The 26,944-nt window shown below is 37.7% G+C and overlaps 1 long non-coding RNA gene across 1 annotated transcript in view; it reads left to right on the top strand.

The window, feature by feature from the left end:
* Positions 1-11,210: 11,210 nt before the first annotated feature.
* The window catches only part of LOC309636911, a 267,301-nt gene continuing 251,567 nt past the window's right edge, over positions 11,211-26,944 (top strand). Inside the window, exon 1 of the long non-coding RNA XR_014250309.1 lies at positions 11,211-20,448. This is a non-coding gene — a long non-coding RNA (uncharacterized lncRNA). The remainder of the gene's footprint in view (positions 20,449-26,944) is intronic.

The following is a 26,944-nucleotide window of genomic DNA, read 5'->3' as shown; positions in this document are numbered from 1 at the left end:
AGAGAACTGCTTAGCTCAGAACAGAGCTTCCCAGACTTCTTTTATCCTTCACTCCATATGCAGGCCACACAGAAGGCAAAGATCTGGGCTGTTGGACAGTAACTCATGCGAAAGGGAAGGATATAATTCCTTGGAGGATATGAACCGTGAGGAAGAATGATGATGCTACTCTATGTTCTGTGACTCTGTACCAGGAGAAATAACGGGACTTGATCAATGGGAATATTTGTGGGAGGGGAAGGGATACCAATGATGAAGAGGTAAGTATGGGTCTCATCTGAGAGAATGATGATGTTTTAGCCCCACGGTCCATGGCTCTGAGCTCAGCAGGTGAGTCTGGGACAATTGATGGCTTCTGACACCCAGGCAGTTGCAGTAATTCTGAGCTATGTGCCATGGCCAAGCAGCTCTCAGTGCTGGAGACAGCTTCATTACTGGGGCCCCGACCTTCACTGAGCAGCAGACCTTCTTCCATCAGTCAAAGACGAATGAGGAAATCACCCAGGCTCTACATGTTTTTAATATTCTCCTCTCTCTTTTGTCCAGACCAGCTTTGGTTTATGTACTCTGCTGCCTCCCCTGCGGAAGACCTCTGGCATCACCCACCCCTCTAATGATATGTGAAACGTGGAAAAGGGGATCTTCTCAAAGGACTCGGAAGATTGGGTATCTCTGCAGCAATCAAAGAGTGACAGAGTGTGCCCTGGCTTGCTCAGGAATAGGCAGAGGTTCACTGCTGCTTTAATTCATCAATAGGATTCCAATCCCATTTCTGAGCATGGAGTGAATAGAACTTCTTCCAAGAATCAGAAAGGACAAATTAAGCAAAGCTTAATTTCCTGCCAGAAGAAAGCAAAATGTTATCCTTAAGTTAGAGGCAACATGAAATGGTGTACAGCTATGTAGAAGAAAGCAAAATGTTATCCTTAAGTTAGAGGCAACATGAAATGGTGTACAGCTATGTAGCGCTTAGTCAAATTCAGTGTCCTTTATCTTCAAATCACAGAGAAGTACTGTCTCTGAAAATCACAAAGCATACTTGCTGTTTTCTTCCTAGTGAGTTCAAAGAGAAAATGTAGTAAGTGAATGTAAACCTTGTGCAATTTTTTCTGATATCCTTCTTTCCAAAGCTGCCAACTGCCTCTCAGGCTGTGCTGCAGGTGCCGCCTCTCCTAGCATCCTTGCCAAGCACCCCGTGTAGGTCGGGGTGTGCCCAGAAGCCCTGATGCTCCAAGATGAATCCACACTGAGTAACCCCTTCACCTCTGAACTTAGATAAAATGGCACACCATGGGGAACAGAACCAGCCTTCCTGGGCAACCATCAGAGGGTCAAATAACAGAATTCAGAAGCGTGGAAAAGCCAGCTCTCATGGAGTAAATTTTCACCAGTGGAAATGGAAACTGGGAAGATAAATTTTCTGTCATTTCCCCTCTTAGGTGGACTGCTCCAAGGTACGCTTTCTTCTTGCCAACCTTCTGGAGAAGTCCTGCCTGCTGAGGGTTCGTGCCTGGCGAGGGATGTGCAGCATCGCCTCGTGGCTCACTGTGAAGTGGTGACTGGCGTGGCAGCACACTGCCTCTCACTGCCCATCTTTCCTTACCTTGCTTCCCCTTATTTCCTTCCCTGTACCACTCTGGATTTGCACCTTTTCAATGAAGTATCAGCTCTTTAGTCCTTGCCTCAGGTTCTGCTTTTTTAGATGACCTGGGCTAAGGCAGATAAACAAATCAGGAAGCTCACTCATTCATTCACTCACTTACTCATTATTTTATTTTATTTTTTTAATAGATCTTTATTGGAGTATAGTTGCTTCACAATATTGTGTTAGTTTCTGTTGTACAACAAAGTGAGTCAGCCTTATGCATACATATGTCCCCATATCCCCCCCCTCTTGAGCCTCCCTCCCATCCTCCCTATCCCACCCTCATCGCAAAGCACCGAGCTGATCTCCCTGTGCTATGGTGCTGCTTCCCACCAGCCAACTATTTTACATTCGGTAGTGTGTATATGTCGATGCTACCCTCACTTCGTCCCAGCTTCCCCGAGCTTCCCCCTCCTACCCCGTGTCCTCAGGTCCATTCTCTATATCTACATCATTATTCCTGCCCTGCAACTAGGTTCATCAGTACCATTTTTTTTTTTTTTTAGATTCCATATATATGTGTTAGCATACGGTATTTGTTTTTCTCTTTCTGACTTACTTCACTCTGTATGACAGACTCTAGGTCTGTCCTCCTCACTACAAATAACTCAATTTCTTTCCTTTTATGGCTGAATAATATTCCATTGTATATATGTGCCACATCTTCTTTATCCATTCATCTGTTGATGGACATTTAGGTTGCTTCCATGTCCTGGCTATTGTAAATAGTGCTGCAATGAACACTGTGGTACATGTCTCTTTTTGAATTACGGTTTTCTCAGGGTATATGCCCAGTAGTGGGATTGCTGGGTCATATGGTAGTTCTATTTTTAGTTTTTTAAGGAACCGCCACACTGTTTTCCATAGTGGTTGTATCAATTTATATTCCCACCAACAGTGCAGGAGGGTTCCCTTTTCACCACATCCTTTCCAGCATTTATTGTTTCTAGATTTTTTGATAATGGCCATTCTGGTCGGCGACTCACTAATTATTGAAGGTTTATTGAGTAGCTACTGAGTGTTGAGCATTTGCTACTTTCTGGGGACATAATGATGGGAATAATATGGTTCCTACCTTTAAATAACTCATAGTCCAGTTTAGAGAGAGAGACATGAGATCAGATAAAACTCCCCCAAATTAGGAAGAAAGATCTTTATGGTAAAGTGTTTGAGATAAAGTGTTGTTCTTGTCCTGGAAATCTGGCTTCAAGAATGCTGCATATGACTTAGTATTGGAGTCCCAAGCTAATGGAATCTTGAATCAGTTTTCTGCTGTTGTACCAGAATTGGACTAAGGCAAAAGCTGAAAACAGAAGTCTTCAAGTCTGCACCTTCTAAGGAGAGCCACAGCGAATTACCCATCATTGGGCAAGACACTTCCCTGAAGGTTTTTGAGAGTTGGAAGAAATGCTTCTTCTTTCATTGCTTCCCCACATCCCCACTTGAATCTGAACTAGAAGGGGACTGGAGAAGGGACTGGAACCATCATGTGGCCGCCCTTTTATGGTGGGAATTGTGTTCTTAGAGAGAAGATTTCCCCCCTATCCTGTTGGAATGCAGCAGAGCCAAGGGAAGCAGCAAGAGAATCGCCCATAAAAATCAGGAGCGCTTGAAAGAAGGGCCATCTGATTCCTTGGTGAAATACTTGCTAAGCTAAAAATTCAGCTGGCCCACACTGGTGCTGCCTCCAAAACACACAGGGCGAGTTCTTGGCTGAGTGGGCATGGGTGTTAATAAACATAAGGACTCATACGTGATTTTGCCATGGGGATTTGGAGGCGGGAGACCATTGGTGCGGTGCACAGCCACAGGCTTGAAAGGACTACGATGAAGTGTGTTTGAGAAGAATATGAGGGGACTCCACCACATTCCATTCATTTTTGCCCTCAGAGTGCTCAGACCTAACAGTTCCGGGGCTCTCCATAGACAAGTTCAGATGCTAGAGAAGAACCAGCAGCTGAGGGCTTCCTGGGTCCCCTAGGCCTGGCAAAGAGACAGACAACCTGAAGAAGGGAGAGGGGCGTTGTATAGCTGGCAAGGTTTATGCAAGAAATAGTTGCTCCACTGAGCAGGTGAGACAGCCAGAGAAGAGAAGCCAAGAAAGTCATGTGCTGATGTGAAGACAAACACAGGAAAGGAGGCAATGAACGTCAGACAAAACCCAAACCAACCAGAGTGAGGCCAGGGACTTAATCCTCACTAGTGACAGACAAATGGACATCTATTGAAGAAGACCCCATACTCCACCCTTCCTCCCCGACCGCAACATCAGCGTCTCTACCTAGAGGAGGGAGGGGGGTGCAGCCATTCATTCTCGTGATCTTTCGCCACTCTGGGAGGCCAAGGCCACAGTAGCTCGTGTTGGGGAAGGGGGCAGGGAATTTTTGAATGCTGAAGTTTTAAACTGGATTGGATTATGCTTTAACAATTTAAAATAATCGGAAAGTTTAGAATCTGCAAAAAACATTGCCAAAGGGTGGAAAAAGAATTTTACATGGCAGGGTGGAAAAACAGTGACTGAAAGATGTAATTCTGTTTCCACAAGGGATTTTAAGGGCAGGACTGGCAGTGGCATATTCTTTCTGCCTGCATCTAATTGGCCAGAACCCAGTCCCATAACTTCAGCCTAATTTTATATGAGGCTTGGAAGCCTCCTTCTATGTGTCCAGGAAGAATGCCTCGAACACATAGCATTGTCTCTGTCACAGGCAGGCACTTTGAAATCCAGAACACTGCACAATTTCGATAGAAGGCAAGTTTCTAGCAGTTTTGTAGTGGTGAGAATATTAACGAAGAAAACCTATGATGTGATTGCCACTATTCAGTAGTTCTTACTTGTTTCCTCAAACAACCAACAATGTTTTACAGGTTGAGTCTCTGAGAGAGTGTACTCTGACTTAGAAGAATCTAATATTTAATCCTGGCTACTCTATGACGTGCATGCCTTGACTCTTAGGTTCTAGAAGAAACAAAAGAGCTAACAATTTAATGCCACAACTAATAGGTGTTAGATTTATTGTTAGTATCTGGCTGTATCCCACTTTAACATTCCTGCTGTTTCTATTATACCCATATCATCTTGTCATCTTGACTTCTTAAAATTCAAGGCCTTTCTTCTCTTTGTTCAGGATGAATTTCCTGAGCCTCGTTTTGATGATTCTATGATGACCCCCTATTGACTTTCCACATGACATATATTCACTGTGCCAAGGATCATGTTGCAAAGCATCAGAGTTTATTGTTCCATCTGGCTATTATTATTCCATTTGCACAAGATCACGGTGTGTATGGTTCTTTCTTTGGTATAAAGTTGAAGTTTTAATGGTTTGATGATCTGCTGAGCTGCATTTGGTTCGTTGGGTAATTTCTTTAATTTGACTCTGATGTTTGTGAAGATTGGGTATTCACTAGTTCATGCAGTTTTGATTTTTGACTCATAAAACTGGAGCAGAAGGGCCTGGGGCTCAATAATTCAGCTACTGCTGATCAGTTTCATATCCTTGTTCATTTGTTAATGAGACTATTGCTAGTGAATCTTTCTCTACAATTTTCTTTTAGTCTCCTAAAACAATTTTTTGATATTAATATACTGTCATTTTAATCTCAGATTACCCTTTTCAGGTTTCATGGAAGCTCAGTAAAAACACTTTAAAATAATCTGTGTAGTTATGTTAAATAAGCATAACAATATCATAATTAGATGTTGTAGGCTTTGGAACCCAAAATATTATCTTCTTTTTAATAAGTTTAAACAACAGCAACACATGTTCTTGTTTACCAATTGGGTGGAGCAATCAAAAGTAGCTTAAATGGGGGAGGACACATAGGGAACATTTGGGTGTGATTTTAGTTACTGGATTGAAATGGAGAAATTAGTAAAAGCAACTTTGTCTTTCCCTTGGTTGTCCTTAAAGAGTAACCATTGGCAAGTTTCCTTACAAAATCATATATCCAACAAATATGCATCAATAACATGCCATCTTTATGCCAATCTCTGTGAGCAAAAATGATGAATTCCTGAACTTTTTAAAGTGCTCTGAGTCTTCTTCGGGTAGAGGAGATATTTATATATATATATATATATATATATATATATATATATATATATATATATATATATATATATAAACACAGAGTGATAAAGGCAATAGCATAATATGTTCGATATACAGTGATAGCACAAAAAAGGGAGGATTAATTGGACCGGATATCCGGTTTTGTAAATGTTTAATTGATATTTAATCTCTCAGAGAACTGTTTATATTACCATTTCCTCTGCTTAAATAATGCATTAGGGTAATCAATCACTACTTTTCTTTCTTTGATCCCTAAGTCTTTCTCTGTGAGTCTAGAGGGCTGTATCTTAGGGCTTCGGTCTAAAGAGATCATCAGTATTTCAGAAGCTGGACTTGGCTGTGCTTTCTCTATCATGCTTGTTATTTTTCTTTCCTATTGGGTGCTAAGCATGTGTATAGAATAACTTCTCTCCCATATACAGAGGAGTTCTTTTACTGAGTGTTGCTGCATGTAGATCTCTGAATGGCCAGGAAATGGGAAATAAAGTTGTTTGTCAGAATTTGCAAGTAGATCAGTCCTTGCAAAGAGTGGAGTGTTTTGTTTTTTAATTCCTTTTTCTTTTGTAATTAGGATACATTTTTTATTAAAAGCTGCTAGAAACCAACATTTTTGCACCCATTAATTTAGCATCTTGTGACACAGTAAGAATTACAATGGTAGGAAGAAAGGGAACTGTGCAAACAAAACAAAGACTTAAAATGTAATGAGGGAAAAGCAGCCAGCTTGCTGCAACTGTAAAGAAGAAGAAAACTTCAGGGAGGTCTGATTTATAGGGAATAATTATTATTGGCTGATTTAGAAAACTGGGACAGAGATAGGAAGCTGCTGAAGTGGCTGTTTTTGCAAACTGATTTGAAGAACCCTTCTCTTACATGCCATTATAAAATAATAATTCTTGGTGAATGTGTCTCCTTTCACTTAACGATTTGCAAGTACTGGAAAAATACTGCTTGAATAGAATTATGATGCCTGAGAAGCACATTCAGACCACTATTCCAAATGTAAAAGCAAAGATCAGGAGCAGGTCAGGGATTTGTGAAAAGTTGCCAAAGGGATCAGAGCAAGAGAATAGATCCAGTTCCCAACTTTTGATTTCCCAAATTCAGAAACAGTTGTTCCCACAGTAGAACTTTAAATTCTAATTAGGAAAACTGAATCTTCATTATAGCTTTCACCCATTAATTCATTATTCACTTGTTCATCAGATATTTATTGAGCACCAACTATGTAGCAGGTACAGGTTCATGTGCTAAGAATACATGGATGAGTAAGACATGCTCTCTTTCCTCAAAGAGTTCATATATTTAAAGGGATGAATTTAAATGAACATGGTAAATTAAGATATGCATTCCCCTAACTGTGAAATACTGATTAATAAAACGCTTAGACTCAGAAACCGAGGTGTTATCTTCCTATTGTTGACAGTGCATTTTTCCCCCCTAAAATGTAGGGTGATTTGCCTGGTTATTCATATACTTTTTTTTCTGAATTTAATGTGTATGACACCAAATTTTATTAATTTCCAAACATAATTTTTGTTGCTCCCCAAACTGGTATTTCTTTTTTTTTTTTTAACATCTTTATTGGAGTATAATTGCTCTACAATGGTGTGTTAGTTTCTGCTTTATAACAAAGTGAATCAACCATACATATACATATATCCCCATATCTCCTCCCTCCTGCATCTCCCTATCACTCTCCCTATCCCATCCCTCTAGGTGGTCACAAAGCACCAAACTGATCTCCCTGTGCTATGTGGCTATTGATTTTACATTTGATAGTGTATATATGTCCATGCCAATCTCTCACTTTGTCCCAGCTTACCCTTCCCCCTCACCGTGTCCTCAAGTCCATTCTCTAGTAGGTCTGTGTCTTTATTCCGTCCTGCCCCTAGGTTCTTCATAACCATTTTTTTTTCTTTTTAGATTCCATATATATGTGTTAGCATACGGTATTTGTTTTTCTCTTTCTGACTTACCTCACTCTGTATGACAGACTCTAGGTCCATCCACCTCACTACAAATAACTCAATTTCATTTCTTTTTATGGCTGAGTAATATTCCATTGTATATATGTGCCACACCTTCTTTATCCATTCATCTGTTGATGGACACTTAGGTTGCTTCCATGTCCTGGCTATTGTAAATAGAGCTGTAATGAACATTGTGGTACATGACTCTTTTTGAATTATGGTTTTCTCAGGGTATATGCCCAGTAGTGGCATTGCTGGGTTGTATGGTAGCTCTATTTTTAGTTTTTTAAGGAACCTCCATACTGTTCTCCATAGTGGCTGTACCAATTTACATTCCCACCAACAGTGCACCCTGTTCTCCACGCCCTCTCCAGCATTTATTGTTTGTAGATTTTTTGATTTTTTGATGATGGCCATTCTGACCATCTGTATATCTTCTTTGGGGAAATGTGTGTTTAGGTCTTCTCCCCACTTTTGGATTGGGTTGTTTGTTTTTATGATATTGAGCTGCATGAGCTGCTTGTAAATTTTGGAGATTAATCCTTTGTCAGTGCTTCGTTTGCAAATATTTTCTCCCATTCTGACAGTTGTCTTTTCTTCTTGTTTATGGTTTCCTTTGCTGTGCAAAAGCTTTAAGTTTCATTAGGTCCCATTTGTTTATTTTTGTTTTTATTTCCATTTCTCTAGGAGGTGGGTCAAAAAGGATCTTGCTGTGACTTATGAAATAGAGTGTTCTGCCTCTATGTTTTCCTCTAAGCGTTTTACAGTGTCTGGCCTTACATTTAGGTCTTTAATCCATTTTGAGTGTATTTTTGTGTATGGTGTTAGGGAATGTTCTAATTTCATTCTTTTACATGTAGCTGTCCAGTTTTCCCAGCACCACTTATTGATGAGGCTGTCTTTTCTCCAATGTATAGTCTCACCTCCTTTATCAAAACTAAGGTGACCATATGTGCGTGGGTTTATCTCTGGGCTTTCTATCCTGTTCCATCGATCTATATTTCTATTTCTGTGCCAGTACCATAATGTTTTGATTGCTGTAGCTTTGTAGTATAGTCTAAAGTCCAGGAGCCTGATACCTCCAGCTCCGTTTTTCTTTCTCAAGATTGCTTTGGCTATTCAGGGTCTTTTGTGTTTCCATACAAATTGTAAAATTTTTTGTTCTAGTTCTGTGAAAAATGCCATTGGTAGTTTGATAGGGATTGCATTGAATCTGTAGATTGCTTTGGGCAGTATAGTCATTTTCACAATGTTGATTCTTCCAATCCAAGAACATGGTATATCTCTCCATCTGTTTGTATCATCTTTAATTTCTTTCATCAGTGTCTTATAGTTTTCTGCATACAGGTCTTTTGTCTCCCTAGGTAGGTTTATTCCTAGGTATTTTACTCTTTTTGTTGCAATGGTAAATGGGAGTGTTTCATTAATTTTTCTTTCAGATTTTTCATCATTAGTGTATAGGAATGCAAGAGATTTCTGTGTATTAATTTTGTATCCTGCTACTTTACCAAAATCATTGATTAGCTCTAGTACTTTTCTGGTAGCATCTTTAGGATTCTCTATGTATAGTGTCATGTCATCTGCAAACAGTGACAGTTTTACTTCTTTTTTTCTGATTTGGATTCCTTTCAGTTCTTTTTCTTCTCTGATTGCTGTGGCTTAAACTTCCAAAATTATGTTGAATAACAGTGGTGAGAGTGGGCAACCTTGTCTTGTTCCCGATCTTAGAGGAAATGGTTTCTGTTTTTCACCATTGAGAACGATGTTGGCTGTGTGTTTGTCATATATGGCCTTTATTACGTTGAGGTAAGTTCCCTCTATGGCTACTTTCTGGAGGGTTTTTATCATAAAGGGGTGTTGAATTTTGTCAAAAGCTTTCTCTGAATTTTTTGAGATGATCATATGGTTTTTCTCCTCAATTTGTTAATATGGTGTGTCACATTGATTGATTTGCGTATATTGAAGAATCCTTGCATTCCTGGGATAAACCCCCCTTGATCATGGTGTATGATCCTTTAAATGTGCTGCTGCATTCTCTTTGCTAGTATTTTGTTGAGGTTTTTTGCATCTATGTTCATCAGTGATATTGGCCTGTAGTTTTCTTTCTTTGTGACATCTTTGTCTGGTTTTGGTATCAGGGTGATGGTGGCCTCGTAGAATGAGTTTGGGAGTGTTCCTCCCTCTGCTATATTTTGGAAGAGTTTGAGAAGGATAGGTGTTAGCTCTTCTCTAAATGTTTGATAGAATTCGCCTGTGAAGCCATCTGGCCCTGGCCTTTTATTTGTTGGAAGATTTTTAATCACAATCTTTATTTCAGTGCTTGTGATTGGGCTGTTTATGTTTTCTGTTTTTTCCTGATTCAGTCTTGGAAGGTTGTGCTTTTCTAAGAATTTATCCATTTCTTCCAGGTTGTCCATTTTATTGGCATAGAGTTGCTTGTAGTAATCTCTCATGATCCTTTGTATTTCTGCAGTGTCAGTTGTTACTTCTCCTTTTTCATTTCTAATTCTATTGATTTGAGTCTTTCCCCGTTTTTTTCTTGACGAGTCTGGCTAATGGTTTATCAATATTTTTAATCTTCTCAAAGAACCAGCCTTTAGTTTTATTGATCTTTGCTATTGTTTCCTTCATTTCTTTTTCATTTATTTCTGATCTGATCTTTATGATTTCTTTCCTTCTGCTAACTTTGGGGTTTTTTTGTTCTTCTTTCTCTAATTACTTTAGGTGTAAGGTTAGGTTGTTTATTTGAGATGTTTCTTGTTTCTTGAGGTAGGATTGTATTGCTGTAAACTTCCATCTTAGAACTGCTTTTGCTGCATCCCATAGGTTTTGGGTCATTGTGTTTTCATTGTCATTTGTTTCTAGGTATTTTTTGATTTCCTCTTTGACTTCTTCAGTGATCTCTTGGGTATTTAGTGTATTGTTTCACCTCCCTGTGTTTGTATTTTTTACAGATTTCTTCCTGTAATTGCTATCTAGTCTCATAGCGTTGTGGTCGGAAAAATACTTGATACGATTTCAATTTTCTTAAATTTACCGAGGCTTGATTTGTGACTCAAGATATGATCTATCCTGCAGAATGTTCCATGAACACTTGAGAAAAAAGTGTATTCTGTTGATTTTGGATGGAATGTCCTATAAATATCAATTAAGTCCATCTTATTTAATGTGTCATTTAAAGCTTGTGTTTCCTTATTTATTTTCATTTTGGATGATCTGCCCATTGGTGAATCAGGGTGTTAAAAGTCCCCTGCTATTATTGTGTTACTGTCGATTTCCCCTTTTATGGCTGTTAGCATTTGCCTTATGTATTGAGGTGCTCCTATGTTGGGTGCATAAATATTTACAATTGTTATCTCTTCTTCTTGGATTGATCCCTTGATCATTATGTAGTGTCTTTCTTTGTCTCTTGTAATAGTCTTTATTTTAAAGTCTATTTTGTCTGATATGAGAATTGCTACTCCAGCTTTCTTTTGATTTCCATTTGCATGGAATATCTTTTACACTTTCATTCTGTATGTGTCCCTAGGTCTGAAGTGGATCTCTTGTAGACAGCATATATACGGGTCTTGTTTTTGTATCCATTCAGCCAGTCTATATCTTTTGGTTGGAGGATTTAATCCATTTACATTTAAGGTGGTTATTGGTATGTATGTTCCTATTACCATTTTCTGAATTGTTTTGGGTTTGTTATTGTAGGTCTTTTCCTTCTCTTTTGTTTCCTGCCTAGAGAAGTTCCTTTAGCATTTGTTGTAAAGCTGGTTTGTTGGTGCTGAATTCTCTTAGCTTTTGCTTGTCTCTAAAGGTTTTAATTTCTCTGTCGAATCTGAATGAGATCCTTGCTGTGTAGAATAATCTTGGTTGTAGGTTTTTCCGTTTCATCACTTTCAGTATGTCCTGCCACTCCCTTCTGGCTTGCAGAGTTTCTGCTGAAAGATCAGCTGTTAACCTTATGGGGATTCCCTTGTATGTTATTTGTTGTTTCTCCCTTGCTGCTTTTAATATTTTTTCTTTGTATTTAATTTTTGATAGTTTGATTAATATGTGTCTTGGTGTGTTTCTCCTTGGATTTATCCTGTATGGGACTCTCTGTGCTTCCTGGACTTGATTGACTATTTCCTTTCCCATATTAGGGAAGTTTTCAACTATAATCTCTTCAAATATTTTCTCAGTCCCTTTCTTTTTCTCTTCTTCTTCTGGGACCCCTATAATTCAAATGTTGGTGCATTTAATGTTGTCCCAGAGGTCTCTGAGACTGTCCTCAATTCGTTTCATTCTTTTTTCTTTATTCTGCACTGTGGTAGTTATTTCCACTATTTTATCTTCAAGGTCACTTATCCGTTCTTCTGCCTCAGTTATTCTGCTATTGATTCCTTCTGGAGAATTTTAATTTCATTTATTGTGTTATCATTGTTTGTTTGCTCTTTAGTTCTTCTAGGTCCTTGTTAAACGTTTCTTGTATTTTCTCCATTCTATTTCCAAGATTTTGGATCATCTTTACTATCATTACTTTGAAATATTTTTCAGGTGGACTACCTATTTCCTCTTCATTTGTTTGGTCTGGTGGGTTTTTGCCTTGCTCCTTCATCTGCTGTGTGTTTCTCTTTCTTCTCATTGTTGCTTAACTTACTGTGTTTGGGGTCTCCTTTTCGCAGGCTGCAGGTCCGTAGTTCCTGTTGTTTTTGGTGTCTGCCCCTGTTATTTCTTTTTTTTAAAAAACTTTATTGGAGTATAGTTCATTTACAACGTTGTGTCAGTTTCAGGTGTCTAGCAAAGTGATTAAGTTATACATATACATGTATTCATTCTTTTTCAGATTCTTTTCTCATATAGGTTATCACAGAATATTGAGTAGAGTTCTCTGTGCTATACAGTAGGTTCTTGTTGGTCATCCATCTTATATATAATAGTGTGTGTATCTTAATCCCAAGCTCCTGATTTATCCCTTCTGCCACATTTCCCCTTTGGTAACCCTAAGTTTGTTTTCAATATCTGTAAATCTGTTTCTGCTTTGTAAATAAGTTCATTCATACCATTTTCTTAAATTAGATTCCACATGGGAGTGATATCGTATGATATTTGTCTTTCTTTGTCTGACTTACTTTACTTAGTATGATAATCTCTAGGTCCATCCACGTTGTTGCAAATGGCATTATTTCTTTCTTTTTTATGGCTATGTAATATTCCACTGTGTGTATGTATCACATCTTCTTTATCCATTCTTCTGTTGATGGACATTTAGGTTGCTTCTGTGTCTTGGCTATTGTAAATAGTGCTGTAATTAACATTTGTGTGCATATATCTTTTCGAATTATGATTTTCTCTGGATTTATGCCCAGGAGTGGGACTGCTGGATCACATGGTAGTTTTGTGTTTAGTTTTTAGTTTTTTTTAAAATAAATTTATTTATTTTTGGCTGTGTTGGGTCTTCATTGCTACATGTGGGGTCTTTCTGTAGTTGCAGCGAGCGGGGGCTACTCTTTGTTGTGGTGTGTGGGCTTCTTATTGCGGTGGCTTCTCTTGTTGCGGAGCACAGGCTCTAGGTGCACAGGCTTCAGTAGTTGTGGCATGCGGGCTCAGTAGTTGTGGCTCATGGGCTCTAGAGCACAGGCTCAGTAGTTGAGGAGCACCGGCTTAGTTGCTCCGTGGCATGTGGGATCTTCCCAGACCAGGGCATGAACCTGTTTCCCTGCATTGACAGGCGGATTCTTAACCACTATGCCACCAGGGAAGCCCTGTTTTTAGTTTTTTAAGGAACCTCCATACTGTTCTCCATAGTGGTTGTACCAATTCACATTCCCACCAACAGTGCAGGAAGGTCCCCTTTTCTCCATACCCTCTCCAATTTATTGTTTGTAGAATTATTCATACAATTTTTAATGGTTGCAACCCTAATAAGATATATTTTAACCAGCCCTAAGATGAAAAGAAATTGAAATTCAAACATCAGAGGTAGCTGGAAAGAGCATTGAATTGGAGTCAGGAGACCTGGGTTATAAATCCGTTTCTTTTACTAGCCCATTGCATGAATTAAGGCAAGAGATTTTATCTCTGTAGGATTTACATTGCTCATTTCCAAACAGTGAGTTGGGAACTATTTGAAGGGCTCTCTAAGATTCTCAGTAAATTAAAAAAATGTATTGAGCATCTCCTATAAGGTTAACGTGTTTAAGGAACTGGGGATAGAGGTGAGCAAAATAGACAATAAGGTGGAGAAAAATCAAGAAGGTATGGTAATATCCTGGAAGCCAGGTGTAGCAAATGTTTCCAGGAAGAAGGAAGGATCAACTGTCATATGTTGTTAATAAATTAGGTTAAATGGGAGTAAGAATTGACCATTGGGTTTTGCAAAATCAGTCACTGATGACTTGACAAGAGTAGATTCAGGGGATAAAGATGTGATTGGAATGAGTTCTAGATGAGAGACTGAATATACAAACGGATGATGGCCAGACTATAATATATTTTTTACATTAGTAGATTTTCTACTGCTTAGCATTCTTGAATTCCTGGGTTAAATTCAGCTTAGACATGATTTTTTTAAATGCATTGCTGATTTGCTTTGCTAATAGTGTTTATGAGTATATCATAAGTGAAATTTTTTTCTTACTCATGCTTTTCTTTTCTCATACTGACCTGAGATTTTGATACCATTATTTTAAAAACTAAACTCATAAAATGAGTTGAGGAATGTTCCCCTTTATTCCTGACTCTCTGGAAAAGTTCATATAGATCAAAATGATCTGTTCCTCGGGACTTCCCTGGTGGCGCAGTGGTTAAGAATCTGCCTGCCAATGCAGGGGACACAGGTTTGAGCCCTGGTCTGGGAAGATCCCATATGCCGTGGAGCAACTAAGCCCGTGCGCCACAACTACTGAGCCTGTGCTCTAGAGCCTGTGAGCCACAACTACTGAGCCATGTGCCACAACTACAGAAACTCGTGTGCCTAGAGCCTGTGCCCTGCAACAAGAGAAGCCACCACAATGAGAAGCTGGCGCACTGCAACGAAGAGTAACCCCCGCTCGCTGCAACTAGAGAAAAGCCCGCACACCGCAACGAAGACCCAAAGCAGCCAAAAATAAATAAATAAATTTATTTTAAAAAAAAACCCTGTTCCTTGAGGTTTTTTTTCTTATGCAATTCTTCTTTTTTTCTTTTCATATTGCATATATTTATTCATTTTTTTCATACACTGATAAAAAATATGTTCCTCTATGAAGCTTTCTCTAATTTTCCACATGAATTTGTTTCCTCTGCATTCCCAAATTCTTTTTTGTTCTTTTTTTTTCTTTTTAACATTTTTATTGGAATAATATTCCTTTATAATGGTGTGTTAGTTTCTGCTTTATAACAAAGTGAATCAGGTATACATATACATATATCACCGTATCTCTTCCCTCTTATGTCTCCCTCCCTCCCACCCTCCCTATCCCACCCCTCTAGATGATCCCAAAGCACTGAGCTGATCTCCCTGTGCTATGCGGCTGCTTCCCACTAGCTATCGATTTTACATTTGGTAGTGTTTGTATGTCCATACCATTCTCTCACTTTCTCCCAGCTTACCCTTCCCCCTTCCCGTTTCCTCAAGTCCATTCTCTAGTAGGTCTGTGTCTTTATTCCGTCCTGCCCCTAGGTTCTTCATAACCATTTTTTTTTTCGATTCCATATATATGTGTAAGCATACGGTATTTGTTTTTCTCTTTCTGACTTACTTCACTCTGTATGACAGACTCTAGGTCCATCCACCTCACTACAAATAACTCAATTTTGTTTCTTTTTATGGCTGAGTAATATTCCATTGTATATATCTGCCACATCTTCTTTATCCATTCATCTGTCGATGGACGCTTAGGTTGCTTCCATGTCCTGGCTATTGTAAATAGAGCTGTAATGAACATCGTGGTACATGACTCTTTTTGAATTCTGGTTTTCTCAGGGTATGTGCCCAGTCGTGGGATTGCTGGGTGCAAAAAGACAGCCCTCAGAATGGGAGAAAATATTTGCAAATGAAGCAACTGACAAAGGATTAATCTCCAAAATTTACAAGCAGCTCATGCAGCTCAATATCAAAAAAACAAACAGCCCAATCCAAAAATGGGCAGAAGACCTAAACAGACATTTCTTCAAAGAAGATATACAGATTGCCAACAAACACATGAAAGGATGCTCAACATCACTAATCATTAGAGAAATGCAAATCAAAACTACAATGAGGTATCTATCACCTCACACCAGTCAGAATGGCCATCATCAAAAAATCTACAAACAATAAATGCTGGAGAGGGTGTGGAGAGAAGGGAACCCTCTTGCACTGTTGGTGGGAATGTGAATTGTTACAGGCACTATGGATAACAGTACAGAGGTTCCTTAAAAATCTAAAAATATGCAACTCTTTTTAATGTTAAAAAGAGAGATACCAAACATCATAGGGCACATTCACATTAAGTTCCAAGTAGAATAATTATCAGTAATGAGAAAATGTCTTTACCCCTCAAAATGTTTTTTTGACTTAGAGTATAATTAGAGTATAATTTGTATAATATTAATATAACCACAGCAGCTTTCTTTAGGCTAAAGTTTGATTGTTATGCTTTTTCTATTCTTTCTTTGTGCTTTTATTTTTAGATTAATCCTTTGTAGTCTATGTTTGTATTTAAAAATTTTTTTTTATTGAACTCTACTTGATTTACAATATCATGTTAGTTTCAGGTGTACAGCAAAGTGATTCAGTTTTATGTATATATATATGTATATATATATTCTTTTTCAGATTGTTTTCCATTGTAGGTTATTATAAGATACTGAATATAGTTTTCTGTTCTATATACAGTAGGACCTTGTTGTTTATATATTTTATGTATAGTAATTTGTATCTGCTAATCCGAAACCCCAATTTATTCCTTCCCTCCTTTCCCCTCTGGTAACTATAATTCTGTTTTCCTTGTGTATGAGTCTGTTTCTGTTTTGTAAATAAGTTCATTTGTCTTATTTTTTAGATTCCATGTATGTGATATCATATAATATTTGTCTTTCTCTGTCTGACTTACTTCACTTAGTATAATAATCTCCAGGTCCATCCATGTTGCTGCAAATGGCATTGTTTCATTCTTTTTAATGACTGAGTAATATTCCATTTTGTGTGTGTGTGTGTGTGTGTGTGTGTGTGTGTGTGTGTGTGTGTATATAAATATACACCACATCTTTATACATTCATCTGTCAATGGGCATTTAGGCTACTTCCATGTCTCGGCTATTGTAAATAGTGCTGCTATGAACATTGGGGTGCATGCGTCTTTTGGAATTAGAGTTTTCTCTGCGTATATGCCCAGGAGTGGTATCACTGGCTCATATGATAACTCTATTTTAGTTTTTTAAGGAACCTTTATACTGTTCTCCATAGTGGCTGCACCAATTTACATTCCCACCAACTGTGTAGGAGCATTCTTTTTTCTCCACTCCCTCTCCAGCATTTATTATTTGTAGACTTCTTAATGATGGCCATTCTGACTGGTGTGAGGTGATACCTCATTTTAGTTTTGATTTGCATTTCTCTTATAATTAGTGATGTTGAGTATCTTTTCACGTGGCTTTTGGCCATCCATATGTCTTCTTCAGAGAAATGTCTATTTAGGTCTTCTGCCCATGTTTTGATTGTGTTGTTTCTTTTTCTGATATTGAGTTGTATGAGCTGTTTATATATTTTGGAAATTAAACCCCTGTTGGTTGCATCATTTGCAAATATTTTCTCCCAGTCTGTAGGTTGTCTTTTTATTTTGTTTATGGTTTCCTTTGCTGTGCAAAAGCTTTTGAGTTTAATTAGGTCTCATTTGTTTATTTTTTTTTTTTGGTTTCAGTTACTCTGGGAGACAGAGCCCAAAAATATTGCTGCAATTTATGTCAAAGAGTGTGCTGCCTATGTTTTCCTCTAGGAGTTTTATAGTATCTTTTCCTTTGTTGTGCAAAGCTTATAAGTTTGATTAGGTCTCATTTGTTTATTTTTGCTTTTATTTCTTTTGCCTTGGAAGAGTGATCTAAGAAAATATTGCTATGATTTATGTCAGAGAATGTTTTACCTATGTTCTCTTCTAGGAGTTTTATGATGTCAGATCTTATATTTAAGTCTTTAAGCCATTTTGAGTTTATTTTTGTGTATGGTGTGAGGGAGTGTTCTAACTTCATTGATTTATGTGGGGCAGTCCAGCTTTTTCAACAACACTTACTGAAGAGACTCATTTTTCCATTGTATATTCTTGCCTCCTTTGTTGAAGATTAATTGACTTTAGGTGTGTGGGTTTATTTCTGGGCTCTTTATTTTGTTCCATTGATCTATGTGTTTTTTTTGTGTGTGTGCAAGTACCACACTCTTTTGATTACTGTAGTTTTGTAGTATTGTCTGAAGTCTGGGAGGGTTATGCCTCCAGCTTTTTTCTTTTTCCTCAGAATTGTTTTGGCAATTCTGGGTCTTTTGTGGTTCCATATAAATTTTAGGATTTTTGTTCTAGTTCTGTGAAAAATGTCATGGGAAATTTGATAGGGATTGCATTAAATCTGTAGATTGCTTTGGGTAGTATGGTTATTTTACTTATGTATTTTAATTGGCAGTTTTAGGCCTTTTATATTTAATTATTTTATTTGAATATTTATTTAAATATTTTATGAATATTTAGATTAACTTATACATGTTATTTTGTGTTTTCTATTTTTTGTTTGCAATGTGATTTTGAACAAAAATTCACATGAAAGCTGCTTTTGCTTAAGAATTCTCATAATAGGCATTTTCAGAAAAAAAGAGTTTTATTGAACTATAAATGGCATGCAATAACTTGCACATATTTAAATTTTATAAATTTTATAAACTTTGATATATGTGTACACCCATGGAACCATGACCACAATCAAGATAATGAACATATTTGTCACATCAAAAGATTCCTGATGACACTTGTAAAGCCCTCTCTTTTATCCCTGTCTTTGGATAGAGAGATTTTCTTGGATTGCATCTCTGAAGTCTTGCTAGTGGTTCCCAGATGCTGATCTGTGAGCCAGTACTGACTGGACTGTGTCAAAATTCTCTGAGAGAACTCATTGAAAAAGCCACAATTCTAGGATGCTTCCGTAGAATTTCAGATAAATTTTTTCTGGGGTAAGGCTTGTGTTTCAAAGGGGCTCTTTAGGATATTCTTATATGAAGCTGGGTTGAGAAGCACTGCTCTAAATGGTAGGCATCCTATTTAGGTTTGATGGAGTTTTTTATTTCAACACAATAGTAACAACTAATTATAATAATACTTATTGGACACATAACACCAGACATTTTAAGTGTCTGTGGAGCATGCATGTCACTTTTATGAAGATTACTTTAACCTTTTGAGTTAAATACAGTTATCACCCTTATATGAGGAAACTGAGTCTTACTCAGAATCACATAGCTAATGACTGGGAGCCTAAGCCTATACAGACAACCATACAATGTAAATGGTGTGCTACCTAAACTAGGAGGCAAGTGCTGGTTCCAACCCTCTCTTGCAGGGTCACCTTGGATAAGACATTCAAATATGCAGGAAATCTATTTTTTTTTTTTCATTTGTAAAATGAGAGGATTAGATTAGGTAATTTTCTAGCTCTTTTTAGCTCAAAAATTATGCTTTTTGTGTGAAAATGCAATTAGCTTTAAAGAAGTATAACAATGAACTAGTCTCTAACATATGAAGCGTTTATACCCAGTTTAGAGCAATATTCAAGGACATATAAAAATGCATACAATTTGGTACCTTTTCACACTAATCTTCCATTTTATCAACACAATATATACATTTTCTGCTTTAAATATTGAACTGTGATTCTTTCTTTTGCTGCAGTGTGGGGATCTAGCCATTGGGCTTAACTACAGCTCAGCTGTTCCTGGAATAAAAGTACCTTTTGGTTTTTCTTTTGCCATTTCAAAGTGTCCTAGTGAAGAGCCTTCCCAGAATTATTGTCGTTTTAAAACATTTGAATCTGAAGAGAGGTCCTATCTGGTTTTGTCCTTTACTGCAATCACTCTATTCTGGGGGTTAGAAATGGAATGGAATGTACTTATGCACTATACTTCCTAGCATGGCTGTTATTTTTTTAATCAGCAGAATCTTTTTTTTTTATACCTGACCTACTGTTTCTGCCAAGCTTTCTATCCATGGAAGGTAGGACTTGACAAAATAAGGATACTTACTAACACTTTTTTATTAAGTTCTGCAGGTTCTATTGAAATCTACTGCTAAATTTTTAAAGGTGGCTATCATTTTCCTGTGATTCAGATTTTAAAGCATTTATTCAGGAAAACATACAGTAGTTTATAGGCTTTGCTCACATAATTTCATGTTGAATTTTGTAATAATTAATACAGAGCATATTATATAGTAGTGTATGTGAGCAATCTGAAATCATATATGCACATACAGTTTACATATATGTGTGTGTGTATATATATTCTGTATATATATAAATTTAAAATTATAATTTTCTGTTAATATTTACTACTAATGATTTTTATTTTCTGATAGACTCATGGCACAAGTTGTTCTGGAAAGTTTCCACTGCAAAAGAGATATTTATTGCTGCTTTCTTTTCTCTGTTCCAGGAGCCATGCTTCATCTATGTTTCTAGGTTCTGTGAAATGAAATGCTGCAAGATGTATCTATCTGCAACAGAACATTCTGAGCATTGCTTTCCATTCAGAGCTCATGAAAAGAAAGTACAAAGAATAAAGAGAGTCAAGGTAACATTTAAAATTTTATTATTAAATAAATAAATTTATTTATTTATTTTTGGCTGTGTTGGGTCTTCATTGCTGCACGCGGGCTTTCTCTAGTTGCGGTGAGCAGGGTCTACTCATCGTTGTGGTGCGCGGGCTTCTCGTTGTGGTGGCTTGTCTTTGTTGCGGAGCACGGGCTCTAAGCTCACGGGCTTCAGGAGTTGTGGCACGTGGGGTCAGTAGTTGTGGCTCATGGGCTCTAGAGCGCAGGCTCTATAGTTGTGGTGCATGGGCTTAGTTGCTCCGCGGCATGTGGGATCTTCCTGGACCAGGGCTCGAGCCCGTGTTCTCTGCATTGGCAGGTGGATTCTTAACCACTGTACCACCAGGGAAGCCCCTGGCCTTTAATTTTCTTAAAAAACAAGCAAACAAAGCTCAGTGTACATAAGTTAAATCTTACCTGGTCAAATAAGGAAAGTCTGATTGTTTTGGTGATAGAAGTCTTACCAATCATTCCTTTAAAATACTGCTCTACATAGTTATGGACTTTGGAGCTGTATTTGAAATTATCATTAATTCAAAAGATCATTGGGACCACTAAAGTTTACATTAGACATATCACCAGAGAAATTTTGTGAAAATAAATTTCTCCTCAACCCCAGGAGAATGAACCTTTCCATCTGTCCCATTTGCAAACATTATCTAATATAACATTATTTCCAGATCTATTATATAGAGGACTTGAAGAGACAAAATTAGCATTGGAAAGAACATCTGATTTAAGATTCAGCGTTAGAGTATTGCTGTTTACTTCATTCTTTTACTAGAAATAGGATTTCTTTCACACAAATTTTATAGAGTCTTGTGTTAAGTGAGCTCAAAAAGGAAGCCAATCTCTATCCCCAAAGAGGTTGGCATTCTTATGGCCTTGTGTTGTGAGGTTTTTAAAAAATACAGTTCTGATTTCAAATAGTCTATGCCATATTCTCCACCAAAACACAAAATATTTTAGAAACCTCTGTTTACCACATCCAAACTACTTCTCTGAGTCTTCCTTATAAAATTGACATAGACTCAAAAATCCTTTGGGAAACCGATTGCAGTTTTGGGTTAAAAAAATTGTGATTACGAGATATGTGACTATACAGTAAAACATAAAATCGTAAGTACCTTAAAAGAGGCACAGATGCAATGCTATTGCTTTTTATTGATAGAAATAACTTAATATCTTGTAGGACCAGGGAGAACCTTATGGAAGCAATGGCACTTGAAGTAGACCTTAAATAGTATTGATGGTGACAGTTGATGATTACCTAGCACCAGTTGTCTGCCTAACTGTTTGTATACATTATCTAAATTTGTTCTTCAAACCCTGTGAAATAGTTTCTTTTATTGCCCCAGTTTAATAAGTGAAGAAAACAGACATTAAAAAGATATGTCGGGCTTCCCTGGTGGCGCAGTGGTTGAGAGTCTGCCTGCCAATGCAGGGGACACGGGTTCAAGCCCTGGTCTGGGAAGATCCCACATGCCGCGGAGCAACTAACCTGTGAGCCACAATTACTGAGCCTGCGCATCTGGAGCTTGTGCTCCGCAACAAGAGAGGCCGCGATAGTGAGAGGCCGGCGCACTGCGATGAAGAGTGGTCCCCACTTGCCATAACTAGAGAAAGCCCTCGCACAGAAACGAAGACCCAACACAGCCATAAATAAATAAATAAATAAATAAATAAATGAATGAATGAATGAATGAATGGATTATCACGTTTAAAAAAAAAAAAAAAGATATGTCATATACCTAATTGGGGATGGAACTAGGATTTGAACTCAGGTATGTTTGGCTTTACCTCTGTGTTTAAATTCACTATGTTATATTTTGTCTTGGTGGAATTAAATGTGTAGCGATGAGGGTGTGAAAAAAGAGTGCTTGAGATAGTGGGAGCAACATGAGCAAAGACATAGAGACTGGAAAGCACAGGACACAGTCAACAGAGAACAGTTGATTTTGTTGGAGCTATTGGTATATGGGGAATGAGAAACAAATTTGGAAATACCACTTGGGGCCAGATGGTGAAAAGCCCTAAATGACAGGCTCAAGAATGCTGACTCTTATCTTCGGTGATAGAAAGAGTTATTGGTGATTAAGGCTAAAGAAGAATTGGGATAAGCATATAAGATTCTGGAGACTGAGAGATTAGTCACAAGGTTAGGACTCTAATCCCGGAAAGCTACAATGAGGATCTGAGCTGTAGAGGTGAATGGAAAAGACCAGGATGTGGAATGAACTACCCAGGTGCAAAGATGAGGCCACATGATCCAGCAAGTGGACACAGCTTCCTGAGGAAGAGCAGCCTGTTTAAGATAGAACATCGTGATTTTGGACACACTAATTGGGATACCCAGGTGGACATTTCCAGGAGGCATTTGTAAGATTTTGCTTGTAGTCCGTCAGCCACCTATCTGGTTAGAAGGAGAAGAATGTTGTACCAAGCTTTATGAGTGAATTAAGATGAGGCAGAAATAAAATCTTTTTTTTTCTAGGAAAGACACTTTTCTAGGTGCTTTACTATAATAATCTTATGAGATAAGCCATATTAACTCTGTTTTAAAGGTAAAGAATTGGCTTAAATGAAGTTATGATTTGCCCAAAGTCAAAGTATGAGTGAGTAGTAGAGCCAACATTCAAACTTAAGTTTGCTTCACTGAGGAGTGTGAAATCATTAATCTTTGAAATTATCATTTATTTATTCATTCATTTATTATTATTTATTTGTATATTGGGTATTTATTTTGCACAAAGCATTGCTCAATTCCAAGAAAAAAATTATTGTGTGAAAAAAGCAGCAGTCCAATATGATGCTATTTATGTATTTTTTAAAAAGAAAATCTGTAAAATAATGCTGCATATTTTCTGTGACTACATGTAAAAAACACACAGTAAATTGGTCACAGTGTTTACATCTGAGGAATGAATTAAGATAGGCAGAGAGGTTAAAGAAAATGTATGTCTCATGTTTTAATTATGCAGAGAATATTTTCTTGTATTATTTGTGTAGTTAAAATTTAATATTAAAATGAATATTTCTGCCCACAAAATGGCTTCCCATACGACATGATTGTGTTATAAGGAGTTTGAATTAAGTAAATGAGGAAATAGGATGAGTTTATAGAAATTATTTAGAACAAAATTTGGGTTAAGTGAGAGATGTAGTTTTCTCCTGTGACTGGTTGCTGGTGTCTTCTGAAGAAAGTCAGGCAAGCTTCCATTAACAACTCCATGAGCCACAGCCAGCTGGGCACGCCTCATTTTTCTGAGGAATGTGTCAGGCTGTAGGCAGTAGGCTGAGGGGGAATTTCCTAAGCAGGAATTTGGATATAACTTGCTCATTCTTGTGGTTGGAGGCAACTGAATTCTTTTGTAAGTGGGCTCAGGCATGAATCTGGGGCTCTCTTCTGTTGAGTTTCCTCCCTGGGGAATCTTTAACTATCTTCAGCCCTACTCATCCCCAGTGTGATCGAAGCTCCAATCATAATTAGCTTCTGCCAGGTATTCTTATTTAAGTCCTTTGGCTTTTCAAATATACAGTTTTCTTTACAGTGTTTGCTCTTAGCTACTTAACGTTCCTCGTCCTTCAAGTCTCAGCTTCAATTCCATTCACCAAAAACTCATCTGTATCCCACCTCCCAAACCAGATTGGGTGTTCCTTCATGTACCCCCCTCTACTTCCCACGCTATTTCACGCCCCCCTCACTTATCTAAGGCAATTCTCCACCCTGGCTGGACATAAAAATCATAATGAAGCTCTAAAAATATAAATGTCTGGGTTCTACTTCAGATTTATTGCATATGAATCTTCAGGATTATATCTAGATGTTTATTTTTGTAAATAGTGCTCATTATATAATTGCAACTAATATTTCTTGATATTGATAAGTGCATTACGAAGAGAGGCTCTGGGATGGAAGGGGAGTCTGGGGGAGAATGGATACATGTATATGTATGGCTGAGTCGCATTGCCGTGCACCCGAAATTATCACAACATTGTTAATCGGCTATACTCCAATATAAAATAAAAAGTTAAAAAAAAAAAAAGAAGAGAGGCTCTGGTTCTGCAGCTGTTTGTTTTACTGATATTGAAGACTTTTTTTCACCCTCATCAGTAGCTCTGGCCTTACTGGAATAACTAGGTTAACGTCATAAAGACAGAGATCAATTTGGCTTGCTTAATTTAAAGAAAAATATTTTGACATCATAAGTGATGTTTTCTGGGTCCTAGAAGTAGACAATGGGGCATCTCAAATGAGACTAAAAAAAGTAAATATTCAATAGCTTATGCAAAGCAGTCTCTCATTGCATCATCTTTCACTGTCCATTCTAGTTCAGCTCCTTCCCATTACCGTACCAACTCATATCTAGTAATAGCAGTGGGATGGGGCATTACCTGGACAAGATGTAAAATACTCAGTGTTGTTTTCTGGAGTCTTATTCTTGATCTCATGGGCTCTAAATGTGCAGCATCTGCCGATCAACATTTGACTAGGTGTTCTTGGACCCACACGCTCCTGATACCTTGGTGCCTAGAATACTGCTCCAAATCTTACGTGTTCTTCCAACCCTCAACATCCATAAATCAAAGAGAAGCAGAAGAGTATAGTGTTTGAGAATCCAGGGTTCTGGAGCCTGGTTCTGGGTTTGGAGGCAAGCTCTGCCATTTCAACAAGCTGTATGTTTCTCTGTGCTTCAGTGTTTCCAGCTTTAAAATGTGGAAAATGTAGTATGGTATCTACTTCGTAAAGTTTTAGTAGGATTAAATGAGCTAATATACATGAAGAACTTTAGAAGGTTATCTAGTATATTGTAAATGCTTAAAAAATATTGGCTATTTTACGTTTAAAGATTAGGCATTCACCCTAGCTACACAGATGTTACAGAAGTGTATGGGGAAGATAAAGAATAAACTAAGCACAGATAATATAAAATCACTGATGATAAAGTGGAGTATAAAATGTCATTACATAGATTGAAGAAGATTTTTAAAAATGCGGTTTGGTAAAGAGGATATCAACAAGAGCAGATTTACCATTTTCACTGGCCCCTTAAAAGGTTCTGGAAATGTCTTAGTATTCTTTTTCTTAAAGAGACTGCCTTAAGTTATATAAACTTTAGGATTTGTAAAACCTGGATCTTCTAAATCAAAATGGAAAACACTGTTCAGGAAGACAAAATAAAAGAATTTAGGCCAAATTGGTGAGGTAGATATATGAAGTATCCATTGATTGCTGACTTTTGCCTTGTGAGCTGGGCCTCAGAATAACTTACCACAGTTCCATTTTCATATGCCTTTTTTGAAACTCTCCTAACAACGTCCTAAAGGAATCAGTTTGCCCCATGTGTGGGCACGTTAACTCTTATTTTTTCCCCCTTAATTGCCTTAATCTTAAAATATAAGGAAGAATTAATTAACTATCCTGATGGGGGAAGAAAAGTTAATAGCAATTTTAATGAGGGTAACCTTAGCAGGATTTGTAATAACCCTGAAAAGATGGTTAAGTCCCTTCTTTCTCCACTTGACTCTCACCTTCTGCAAATGGCTGTAAGGGCTGATTACAAGTGATTAATTACCTACTGGAAGGCTTGTCTCCAGCTCATCTTATCCCCAAACCAACTGCAGTCTGAAGAATATAGTGAGAATTCTAAATGTAAAAAAGGTAAAATGGCTTTTTCTTCAATGTAAAGCTCTTATAAGACAGAATTTGATGAAGAACATCTGGATAGAGATTTTACACCAGCGCAGGGAAAGGCAAATAGGTTGTATTAGGCTGGCCTTGGAAATTTCATCTAAAATGACAGAGAACGTGGTAGCCATGCCATGAATGAGACATTTGTATTACTACAAGGCAGTGGATTTTTACCTGGAACCACTCTCCGGACTGTGGTGCAGGAAGGAAGAGCCCAGATAGAACCTACTGGTATCATTAAACTGAGTATTCAGAGTTCAGAGTTTGAAGCTCATGAGGAAATTGGAATTTGTAGGGTAGAAGGGCAACTGTGGAGAAGAGAGCCATATGGGGAAGAAAGAACATAAATCTGACAGGGGTATACTTGACTATCTGGACAGATAACTAATCTGTGCACATTCAGAGTGAGATTCCATATGTTCCAGCAAAGAACAACTACTGGAGAAAAAAAAAAAAACCTACTGGAGAGTTGTGAGCTGACTTAGATTGTATAGTGCTGAGAGGCATTCAATTTCCATCCAGTCAAAGTAGAAAGACCTTGTCGAACATCCTCAGCATTCAGTAGAGAGCCTAGAAAGGCCATGCTCTAGAAGTAGGAATAATTTAGCCCTAAAATAAATGATACTCTAGAACCACTCTGATATATCACAAAGTAAGACTTAAAAGAATCAAGCAGGCTACAAGTAAATGCACTGCCTTATGGAATAAAACCCACTATTCTATTCAGGAAGATGACAAAGTCCAGATGCACAACAATGTAGCATCCATTATTCCATAATATAACC

Source organism: Balaenoptera physalus (assembly GCF_965194825.1).
Source record: "Balaenoptera physalus genome assembly, chromosome: 10".
NCBI lineage: Eukaryota > Metazoa > Chordata > Mammalia > Artiodactyla > Balaenopteridae > Balaenoptera > Balaenoptera physalus.
The sequence above is the reverse complement of the archived record's forward strand: the minus strand, read 5'-3'. Positions and strand labels throughout refer to the sequence as shown.